This window comes from Saimiri boliviensis, chromosome 6, assembly GCF_048565385.1.
Source record: "Saimiri boliviensis isolate mSaiBol1 chromosome 6, mSaiBol1.pri, whole genome shotgun sequence".
Lineage (NCBI taxonomy): Eukaryota > Metazoa > Chordata > Mammalia > Primates > Cebidae > Saimiri > Saimiri boliviensis.
In genome coordinates, this window is record NC_133454.1 from 29,239,175 (window position 1) to 29,251,756 (window position 12,582).

Below are 12,582 nucleotides of genomic sequence, written 5' to 3' on the forward strand. Positions count from 1 at the left end.
ACTGTTTCTACATTCTCCAAAGAAAGGGTTTCTGAACTGCTTCAAACACACATCAGTTTAACTCTGGACGTTGAATACACACATTGACAAACATACTGCTAGATAGCTTCGTTTTGGTTTTAGAGCAAGATTTTCTCTTTACAGCATGTTCTCCCATGCACTTTGTAATGTCCAAACGCCGCTTTTAGAAGAGACGTGTTTCTACCTCGCTGAATCTAAACAGAGACCCAACTTCCTAAAAAGAACCAACACACAGCAGATGAGTTTGTAAGAAGCGGGTTTTCTGTGTTTTAAACGCATTCTTCCTGCTAACTTTTACATGCGTCTCTAGGGCTGGAAATGACTTTTTTTGCATTCTCCAAAGAAAGGGTTTCTGAACTGCTGCAAACCCACATCAGTTTAACTCTGGAAGTGGAATACACACATTGAAAAACATTCTGCTAGATAGCTTCGTTTTGGTTTTAGAGCAAGGTATTTCTCTTTACAGCATGTTCTCCCATGCACTCTGGAATGTCCAAACGTAGCTTTTAGAAGAAACGTGTTTCTACCTCGCTGAATCTAAACATAGATGCAATTTCCTAAAAGGAACCAACCACAGCAGATGAGTTTGTAAGAAGCGGGTTTTCTGTGTTTTAAACGCATTCTTACTGCTAACTCTTACATGCGTTTCTAGGGCTGGAAATGACTGTTTCTATATTCTCCAAAGAAATGGTTTCTAAACTGCTGCAAACACAAATCAGTTTAACTCTGGAAGTGGAATACACAGATTGACAAACATTCTGCTAGATAGCTTCGTTTTGGCTTTAGAGCAAGGTATTTCTCTTTACAGCATGTTCTCCCATACACTCTGGAATGTCCAAACGCAGCTTTTAGAAGAAACGTGTTTCTACCTCTCTGAATCTAAACTTAGATGCAACTTCCTAAAAGAAACCAACACACAGCAGATGAGTTTGTTAGAAGCGGGTTTTCTGTGTTTTAAACGCATTCTTACTGCTAACTCTTACATGCGTTTCTAGGGCTGGAAATGACTGTTTCTACATTCTACAAAGAAAGGGTTTCTAAACTGCTTCAAAAACACATCAGTTTAACTCTGGAAGTGCAATACACACATTGACAAACATACTGCTAGATAGCTCCGTTTTGGTTTTAGAGCAAGATTTTCTCTTTACAGCATGTTCTCCCATGCACTCTGGAATGTCCAAACGCAGCTTTTAGAAGAAACGTGTTTCTACCTCGCTGAATCTAAACACAGATTCAACTTCCTAAAAGAAACCAACACACAGCAGATGAGTTTGTAAGAAGCGGGTCTTCTGTGTTTTAAACGCATTAATACTGCTAACTCTTATGTGCGTCTCTAGGGCTGGAAATGAGTTTTTCTGCATTCTCCAAAGAAAGGGTTTCTGAACTGCTGCAAACACACATCAGTTTAACTCTGGAAGTGGAATACACACATTGACAAACATTCTGCTAGATAGCTTCCTTTTGGTTGTAGAGCAATGTATTTCTCTTTACAGCATGTTCTCCCATGCACTCTGGAATGTCCAAACGCAGCTTTTAGAAGAAACGTGTTTCTACCTCGCTGAATCTAAACATAGATGCAACTTCCTAAAAGGAACCAACACACAGCAGATGAGTTTGTAAGAAGCGGGTTTTCTGTGTATTAAACGCATTCTTACTACTAACTCTTACATACGTTTCTAGGGCTGGAAATGACTGTTTCTACATTCTCCAAAGAAAGGGTTTCGGAACTGCTTCAAACACACATCAGTTTAACTCTGGACGTTGAATACACACAATGACAAACATACTGCTAGATAGCTTCGTTTTGGTTTTAGAGCAAGATTTTCTCTTTACAGCATGTTCTCCCATGCACTTTGTAATGTCCAAACGCCGCTTTTAGAAGAGACGTGTTTCCATCTCGCTGAATCTAAACATAGAACCAACTTCCTAAAAAGAACCAACACACAGCAGATGAGTTTGTAAGAAGCGGGTTTTCTGTGTTTTAAACGGATTCTTACTGCTAACTTTTACATGCGTTTCTAGGGCTGGAAATGACTGTTTCCACATTCTCCAAAGAAAGGGTTTCTGAACTGCTGCAAACACACATCAGTTTAACTCTGAAAGTTGAATATACACATTGACAAACATACTGCTAGATAGCTCCGTTTTGGTTTTAGAGCAAGATTTTCTCTTTACAGCATGTTCTCCCATGCACTCTAGAATGTCCAAACGCAGCTTTTAGAAGAAACGTGATTCTACCTCTCTGAATCTAAACATAGATTCAACTTCCTAAAAGGAACCAACACACAGCAGATGAGTTTGTTAGAAGCGGGTTTTCTGTGTTTTAAACGCATTCTTACTGCTAACTCTTACATGCATTTCTAGGGCTGGAAATGACTGTTTCTACATTCTCCAAAGAAAGGGTTTCTGAACTGCTGCAAACACACATCAGTATAACTCTGGAAGTGGAATACACACATTGACAAACATTCTGCTAGATAGCTCCGTTTTGGTTTTATAGCAAGGTTTTTCTCTTTACAGCCTGTTCACCAATGCACTCTGGAATGTCCAAACGCAGCTTTTAGAAGAAACGTGTTTCTACCTCGCTGAATCTAAACATAGATGCAACTTCCTAAAAGGAACCAACACACAGCAGATGAGTTTGTAAGAAGCGGGTTTTCTGTGTTTTAAACGCATTCTTACTGCTAACTCTTACATGCGTTTCTAGGGCTGGAAATGACTGTTTCTACATTCTCCAAAGAAAGGGTTTCTGAACTGCTTCAAACACACATCAGTTTAATTCTGGAAGTTGAATACACACATTGACAAACATACTGCTAGATAGCTCCGTTTTGATTTTAGAGCAAGATTTTCTCTTTACAGCATGTTCTCCCATGCACTCTGGAATGTCCAAACGCAGCTTTTAGAAGAAACGTGTTTCTAACTCGCTGAATCTAAACATAGATGCAACTTCCTAAAAGGAACCAACACACAGCAGATGAGTTTGTAAGAAGCGGGTTTTCTGTGTATTAAACGCATTCTTACTTCTAACTCTTACATACGTTTCTAGGGCTGGAAATGACTGTTTCTACATTCTCCAAAGAAAGGGTTTCTGAACTGCTTCAAACACACATCAGTTTAACTCTGGACGTTGAATACAAACATTGACAAACATACTGCTAGATAGCTTCGTTTTGGTTTTAGAGCAAGATTTTCTCTTTACAGCATGTTCTCCCATGCACTCTAGAATGTCCAAACGCAGCTTTTAGAAGAAACGTGTTTCTACCTCTCTGAATCTAAACATAGATGCAACTTCCTAAAAGGAACCAACACACAGCAGATGAGTTTGTTAGAAGCGGGTTTTCTGTGTTTTAAACGCATTATTACTGCTAACTATTACATGCGTTTCTAGGGCTGGAAATGACACTTTCTACATTCTCCAAAGAAAGGGTTTCTGAACTGCTGCAAGCACACATCAGTTTAACTCTGGAAGTTGAATATAAACATTGACAAACATTCTGCTAGATAGCTCCGTTTTGGTTTTAGAGCAAGGTTTTTCTCTTTACAGCCTGTTCTCCCATGCACTCTGGAATGTCCAAACGCAGCTTTTAGAAGAAACGTGTTTCTACCTCGCTGAATCTAAACATAGATGCAACTTCCTAGAAGGAACCAACACACAGCAGATGAGTTTGTAAGAAGCGGGTCTTCTGTGTTTTAAAAGCATTAATACTGCTAACTCTTATATGCGTCTCCAGGGCTGGAAATGACTTTTTCTACATTCTCCAAAGAAAGGGTTTCTGAACTGCTGCAAACACACATCAGTTTAACTCTGGAAGTTGAATACACACATTGACAACCATTCTGCTAGATAGCTCCGTTTTGGTTTTAGAGCAAGGTTTTGCTCTTTACACCCTGTTCTCCAATGCACTCTGGAATGTCCAAACGCAGCTTTTAGAAGAAACGGGTTTCTACCTCGCCGAATCTAAACATAGATGCAACTTCCTAAAAGGAACCATCCACAGCAGATGAGTTTGTAAGAAGCGGGTCTTCTGTGTTTTAAACGCATTAATACTGCTAACTCTTATATGCGTCTCTAGGGCTGGAAATGACTTTTTTTGCATTCTCCAAAGAAAGGGTTTCTGAACTGCTGCAAACACACATCAGTTTAACTCTGGAAGTGGAATACACACATTGAAAAACCTTCTGCTAGATAGCTTCGTTTTGGTTTTAGAGCAAGGTATTTCTCTTTACACCATGTTCTCCCATGCACTCTGGAATGTCCAAACGCAGCTTTTAGAATAAACGTGTTTCTACCTCGCTGAATCTAAACATAGATGCAACTTCCTAAAAGGAACCAACACACAGCAGATGAGTTTGTAAGAAGCGGGTTTTCTGTGTTTTAAACGCATTCTTACTTCTAACTCTTACATGCGTTTCTAGGGCTGGAAATGACTGTTTCTACATTCTCCAAAGAAAGGGTTTCTGAACTGCTGCAAACACACATCAGTTTAACTCTGAAAGTTGAATACACACATTGACAAACATACTGCTAGATAGCTCCGTTTTGGTTTTAGAGCAAGATTTTCTCTTTACATCATGTTCTCACATGCACTCTGGAATGTCCAAACGTAGCTTTTAGAAGAAACGTGTTTCTACCTCGCTGAATCTAAACATAGATGCAACTTCCTAAAAGGAACCAACACACAGCAGATGAGTTTGTAAGAAGCGGGTTTTCTGTGTTTTAAACACATTTTTACTGCTAACTCTTACATGCGTTTCTAGGGCTGGAAATGACTGTTTCTACATTCTCCAAAGAAAGGGTTTCTGAACTGCTGCAAACACACATCAGTTTAACTCTGAAAGTTGAATACACACATGGACAAACATACTGCTAGAAAGCTCTGTTTTGGTTTTAGAGCAAGATTTTCTCTTTACAGCATGTTCTCCCATGCACTCTGGAATGTCCAAACGCAGCTTTTAGAAGAAACGTGTTTCTACCTCGCTGAATCTAAACATAGATGCAACTTCCTAAAAGGAACCAACACACAGCAGATGAGTTTATTAGAAGCGGGTTTTCTGTGTTTTAAACGCATTCTTACTGCTAACTCTTACATGCGTTTCTAGGGCTGGAAATGACTGTTTCTACATTCTACAAAGAAAGGGTTTCTAAACTGCTTCAAAAACACATCAGTTTAACTCTGGTAGTGGAATACACACATTGACAAACATTCTGCTAGATAGCTCCGTTTTGGTTTTAGAGCAAGATTTTCTCTTTACAGCATGTTCTCCCATGCTCTCTGGAATGTCCAAACGCAGCTTTTAGAAGAAACGTGTTTCTACCTCGCTGAATCTAAACATAGATGCAACTTCCTAAAAGAAACCAACACACAGCAGATGAGTTTGTAAGAAGCGGGTCTTCTGTGTTTTAAACGCATTAATACTGCTAACTCCTATGTGCGTCTCTAGGGCTGGATATGAGTTTTTCTGCATTCTCCAAAGAAAGGGTTTCTGAACTGCTGCAAACACACATCAGTTTAACTCTTGAAGTGGAATACACACATTGACAAACATTCTGCTAGATAGCTTCGTTTTGGCTTTAGAGCAAGGTATTTCTCTTTACAGCATGTTCTCCCATGCACTCTGGAATGTCCAAACGCAGCTTTTAGAAGAAACGTGTTTCTACCTCGCTGAATCTAAACATAGATGCAACTTCCTAAAAGGAACCAACACACAGCAGATGAGTTTGTAAGAAACGGGTTTTCTGTGTTTTAAACGCATTCTTACTTCTAACTCTTAACATGCGTTTCTAGTGCTGGAAATGACTGTTTCTACATTCTCCAAAGAAAGGGTTTCTGAACTGCTTCAAACATACATCAGTTTAACTCTGGACGTTGAATACACGCATTGACAAACATACTGCTAGATAGCTCCGTTTTGGTTTTAGAGCAAGATTTTTTCTTTACAGCATGTTCTCCCATGCACTTTGTAATGTCCAAACGCAGCTTTTAGAAGAAACGTGTTTCTACCTCTCTGAATCTAAACATAGATGCAACTTCCTAAAAGGAACCAACACACAGCAGATGAGTTTGTTAGAAGCGGGTTTTCTGTGTTTTAAACGCATTCTTACTACTAACTCTTACATGCGTTTCTAGGGCTGGAAATGACAGTTTCTACATTCTCCAAAGAAAGGGTTTCTGAACTGCTGCAAACACACATCAGTTTAACTCTGGAAGTTGAATATAAACATTGACAAACATTCTGCTAGATAGCTCCGTTTTGGTTTTAGAGCAAGGTTTTTCTCTTTACAGCCTGTTCTTTAATGCACTCTGGAATGTCCAAACGCAGCTTTTAGAAGAAACGTGTTTCTACCTCGCTGAATTTAAACATAGATGCAACTTCCTAAAAGGAGCCAACACACAGCAGATGAGTTTATTAGAAGCGGGTTTTCTGTGTTTTAAACGCATTCTTACTGCTAACTCTTACATGCGTTTCTAGGGCTGGAAATGACTGTTTCTACATTCTACAAAGAAAGGGTTTCTAAACTGCTTCAAAAACACATCAGTTTAACTCTGGAAGTGGAATACACACATTGACAAACATTCTGCTAGATAGCTCCGTTTTGGTTTTAGAGCAAGATTTTCTCTTTACAGCATGTTCTCCCATGCACTCTGGAATGTCCAAACGCAGCTTTTAGAAGAAACGTGTTTCTACCTCGCTGAATCTAAACATAGATGCAACTTCCTAAAAGAAACCAACACACAGCAGATGAGTTTGTAAGAAGCGGGTCTTCTGTGTTTTAAACGCATTAATACTGCCAACTCTTATGTGCGTCTCTAGGGCTGGATATGAGTTTTTCTGCATTCTCCAAAGAAAGGGTTTCTGAACTGCTGCAAACACACATCAGTTTAACTCTTGAAGTGGAATACACACATTGACAAACATTCTGCTAGATAGCTTCGTTTTGGTTGTAGAGCAACGTATTTCTCTTTACAGCATGTTCTCCCATGCACTCTGGAATGTCCAAACGCAGCTTTTAGAAGAAACGTGTTTCTACCTCGCTGAATCTAAACATAGATGCAACTTCCTAAAAGGAACCAACACACAGCAGATGAGTTTGTAAGAAGCGGGTTTTCTGTGTTTTAAACGCATTCTTACTTCTAACACTTACATGCGTTTCTAGGGCTGGAAATGACTGTTTCTACATTCTCCAAAGAAGGGTTTCTGAACTGCTGCAAACACACATCAGTTTAACTCTGAAAGTTGAATACACACATTGACAAACATACTGCTAGATAGCTCCGTTTTGGTTTTAGAGCAAGATTTTCTCTTTACAGCATGTTCTCCCATCCACTCTGGAATGTCCAAACGTAGCTTTTAGAAGAAACGTGTTTCTACCTCGCTGAATCTAAACATAGATGCAACTTCCTAAAAGGAACCAACACACACCAGATGAGTTTGTAAGAAACGGGTTTTCTGTGTTTTAAACGCATTCTTACTTCTAACTCTTAACATGCGTTTCTAGTGCTGGAAATGACTGTTTCTACATTCTCCAAAGAAAGGGTTTCTGAACTGCTGCAAACACTCATCAGTTTAACTCTGAAAGTTGAATACACACATTGACAAACATACTGCTAGATAGCTCCGTTTTGATTTTAGAGCAAGATTTTCTCTTTACAGCATGTTCTCCCATGCACTCTGGAATGTCCAAACGCAACTTTTAGAAGAAATGTGTTTCTACCTCGCTGAATCTAAACATAGATGCAACTTCCTAAAAGAAACCAACGCACAGCAGATGAGTTTGTAAGAAGCGGGTCTTCTGTGTTTTAAACGCATTAATACTGCTAACTCTTATATGCGTCTCTAGGGCTGGAAATGACTTTTTTTGCATTCTCCAAAGAAAGGGTTTCTGAACTGCTGCAAACCCACATCAGTTTAACTCTGGAAGTGGAATACACACATTGAAAAACCTTCTGCTAGATAGATTCGTTTTGGTTTTAGAGCAAGGTATTTCTCTTTACACCATGTTCTCCCATGCACTCTGGTATGTCCAAACGCAGCTTTTAGAAGAAACGTGTTTCTACCTCGCTGAATCTAAACATAGATGCAACTTCCTAAAAGGAACCAACACACAGCAGATGAGTTTGTAAGAAGCGGGTTTTCTGTGTTTTAAATGCATTCTTACTTCTAACTCTTACATGCGTTTCTAGGGCTGGAAATGACAGTTTCTACATTCTCCAAAGAAAGGGTTTCTGAACTGCTGCAAACACACATCAGTTTTACTCTGAAAGTTGAATACACACATTGACAAACATACTGCTAGATAGCTCCGTTTTGGTTTTAGAGCAAGATTTTCTCTTTACATCATGTTCTCCCATGCACTCTGGAATGTCCAAACGTAGCTTTTAGAAGAAACGTGTTTCTACCTCGCTGAATCTAAACATAGATGCAACTTCCTAAAAGGAACCAACACACAGCAGATGAGTTTGTAAGAAGCGGGTTTTCTGTGTTTTAAACGCATTCTTACTGCTGACTCTTACATGCGTTTCTAGGGCTGGAAATGACTGTTTCTATATTCTCCAAAGAAATGGTTTCTGAACTGCTGCAAACACAAATCAGTTTAACTCTGGAAGTGGAATACACAGATTGACAAACATTCTGCTAGATAGCTTCGTTTTGGCTTTAGAGCAAGGTATTTCTCTTTACAGCATGTTCTCCCATGCACTCTGGAATGTCCAAACGCAGCTTTTAGAAGAAACGTGTTTCTACCTCTCTGAATCTAAACTTAGATGCAACTTCCTAAAAGGAACCAACACACACCAGATGAGTTTGTAAGAAACGGGTTTTCTGTGTTTTAAACGCATTCTTACTTCTAACTCTTAACATGCGTTTCTAGTGCTGGAAATGACTGTTTCTACATTCTCCAAAGAAAGGGTTTCTGAACTGCTTCAAACATACATCAGTTTAACTCTGGACGTTGAATACACGCATTGACAAACATACTGCTAGATAGCTCCGTTTTGGTTTTAGAGCAAGATTTTCTCTTTACAGCATGTTCTCCCATGCACTTTGTAATGTCCAAACGCAGCTTTTAGAAGAAACGTGTTTCTACCTCTCTGAATCTAAACATAGATGCAACTTCCTAAAAGGAACCAACACACAGCAGATGAGTTTGTTAGAAGCGGGTTTTCTGTGTTTTAAACGCATTCTTACTACTAACTCTTACATGCGTTTCTAGGGCTGGAAATGACAGTTTCTACATTCTCCAAAGAAAGGGTTTCTGAACTGCTGCAAACACACATCAGTTTAACTCTGGAAGTTGAATATAAACATTGACAAACATTCTGCTAGATAGCTCCGTTTTGGTTTTAGAGCAAGGTTTTTCTCTTTACAGCCTGTTCTTTAATGCACTCTGGAATGTCCAAACGCAGCTTTTAGAAGAAACGTGTTTCTACCTCGCTGAATCTAAACATAGATGCAACTTCCTAAAAGGAACCAACACACAGCAGATGAATTCGTAAGAAGCGGGTCTTCTGTGTTTTAAAAGCATTAATACTGCTAACTCTTATATGCGTCTCTAGGGCTGGAAATGACTTTTTCTACATTCTCCAAAGAAAGGGTTTCTGAACTGCTGCAAACACACATCAGTTTAACTCTGGAAGTTGAATACACACATTGACAACCATTCTGCTGGATAGCTCCGTTTTGGTTTTAGAGCAAGGTATTGCTCTTTACACCCTGTTCTCCAATCCACTCTGGAATGTCCAAACGCAGCTTTTAGAAGAAATATGTTTCTACCTCGCCGAGTCTAAACATAGATGCAACTTCCTAAAAGGAACCAACGCACAGCAGATGAGTTTGTAAGAAGCGGGTTTTCTGTGTTTTAAACGCATTCTTACTGCTAACTCTTACATGCGTTTCTAGGGCTGGAAATGACTGTTTCTACATTCTCCAAAGAAAGGGTTTCTGAACTGCTGCAAACACAAATCAGCTTAACTCTGGAAGTGGAATACACAGATTAACAAACATTCTGCTAGATAGCTTCGTTTTGGTTTTAGAGCAAGGTATTTCTCTTTACAGCATGTTCTCCCATGCACTCTGGAATGTCCAAACGCAGCTTTTAGAAGAAACGTGTTTCTACCTCTCTGAATCTAAACTTAGATGCAACTTCCTAAAAGGAACCAACCACAGCAGATGAGTTTGTAAGAAGCGGGTTTTCTGTGTTTTAAACACATTCTTACTGCTAACTCTTACATGCGTTTCTAGGGCTGGAAATGACTGTTTCTACATTCTCCAAAGAAAGGGTTTCTGAACTGCTGCAAACACACATCAGTTTAACTCTGAGAGTTGAATACACACATGGACAAACATACTGCTAGATAGCTCTGTTTTGGTTTTAGAGCAAGATTTTCTCTTTACAGCATGTTCTCCCATGCACTCTGGAATGTCCAAACGCAGCTTTTAGAAGAAACGTGTTTCTACCTCGCTGAATCTAAACATAGATGCAACTTCCTAAAAGGAACCAACACACAGCAGATGAGTTTGTTAGAAGCGGGTTTTCTGTGTTTTAAACGCATTCTTACTGCTAACTCTTACATGCGTTTCTAGGGCTGGAAATGACTGTTTCTACATTCTACAAAGAAAGGGTTTCTAAACTGCTTCAAACACACATCAGTTTAACTCTGGAAGTGGAATACACACATTGACAAACATACTGCTAGATAGCTCCGTTTTGGTTTTAGAGCAAGATTTTCTCTTTACAGCATGTTCTCCCATGCACTCTGGAATGTCCAAACGCAGCTTTTAGAAGAAACGTGTTTCTACCTCGCTGAATCTAAACATAGATGCAACTTCCTAAAAGAAACCAACACACAGCAGATGAGTTTGTAAGAAGCGGGTCGTCTGTGTTTTAAACGCATTAATACTGCTAACTCGTATGTGCGTCTCTAGGGCTGGAAATGAGTTTTTCTGCATTCTCCAAAGAAAGGGTTTCTGAACTGCTGCAAACACACATCAGTTTAACTCTTGAAGTGGAATACACACATTGACAAACATTCTGCTAGATAGCTTCGTTTTGGTTGTAGAGCAACGTATTTCTCTTTACAGCATGTTCTCCCATGCACTCTGGAATGTCCAAACGCAGCTTTTAGAAGAAACGTGTTTCTACCTCGCTTAATCTAAACATAGATGCAACTTCCTAAAAGGAACCAACACACAGCAGATGAGTTTTTAAGAAGCGGGTTTTCTGTGTTTTAAACGCATTCTTACTGCTAACTCTTACATGCGTTTCTAGGGCTGGAAATGACTGTTTCTACATTCTCCAAAGAAAGGGTTTCTGAACTGCTGCAAACACACATCAGTTTAACTCTGAAAGTTGAATAAACACATTGACAATCATACTGCTAGATAGCTCCGTTTTGGTTTTAGAGCAAGATTTTCTCTTTACAGCATGTTCTCCCATCCACTCTGGAATGTCCAAACGTAGCTTTTAGAAGAAACGTGTTTCTACCTCGCTGAATCTAAACATAGATGCAACTTCCTAAAAGGAACCAACACACAGCAGATGAGTTTGTAAGAAGCGGGTTTTCTGTGTTTTAAACGCATTCTTACTTCTAACTCTTAACATGCGTTTCTAGTGCTGGAAATGACTGTTTCTACATTCTCCAAAGAAAGGGTTTCTGAACTGCTGCAAACACACATCAGTTTAACTCTGAAAGTTGAATACACACATTGACAAACATACTGCTAGATAGCGCCGTTTTGATTTTAGAGCAAGATTTTCTCTTTACAGCATGTTCTCCCATGCACTCTGGAATGTCCAAACGCAGCTTTTAGAAGAAATGTGTTTCTACCTCGCTGAATCTAAACATAGATGCAACTTCCTAAAAGAAACCAACGCACAGCAGATGAGTTTGTAAGAAGCGGGTCTTCTGTGTTTTAAACGCATTAATACTGGTAACTCTTATATGCGTCTCTAGGGCTGGAAATGACTTTTTTTGCATTCTCCAAAGAAAGGGTTTCTGAACTGCTGCAAACACACATCAGTTTAACTCTGGAAGTGGAATACACACATTGAAAAACCTTCTGCTAGATAGCTTCGTTTTGGTTTTAGAGCAAGGTATTTCTCTTTACAGCATGTTCTCCCATGCACTCTGGAATGTCCAAACGCAGCTTTTAGAAGAAACGTGTTTCTACCTCGCTGAATCTAAACATAGATGCAACTTCCTAAAAGGAACCAACACACAGCAGATGAGTTTGTAAGAAGCGGGTTTTCTGTGTTTTAAACGCATTCTTACTTCTAACTCTTACATGCGTTTCTAGGGCTGGAAATGACTGTTTCTACATTCTCCAAAGAAAGTGTTTCTGAACTGCTGCAAACACACATCAGTTTAACGCTGAAAGTTGAATACACACATTGACAAACATACTGCTAGATAGCTCCGTTTTGGTTTTAGAGCAAGATTTTCTCTTTACAGCATGTTCTCACATCCACTCTGGAATGTCCAAACGTAGCTTCTAGAAGAAACGTGTTTCTACCTCGCTGAATCTAAACATAGATGCAACTTCCTAAAAGGAACCAACACA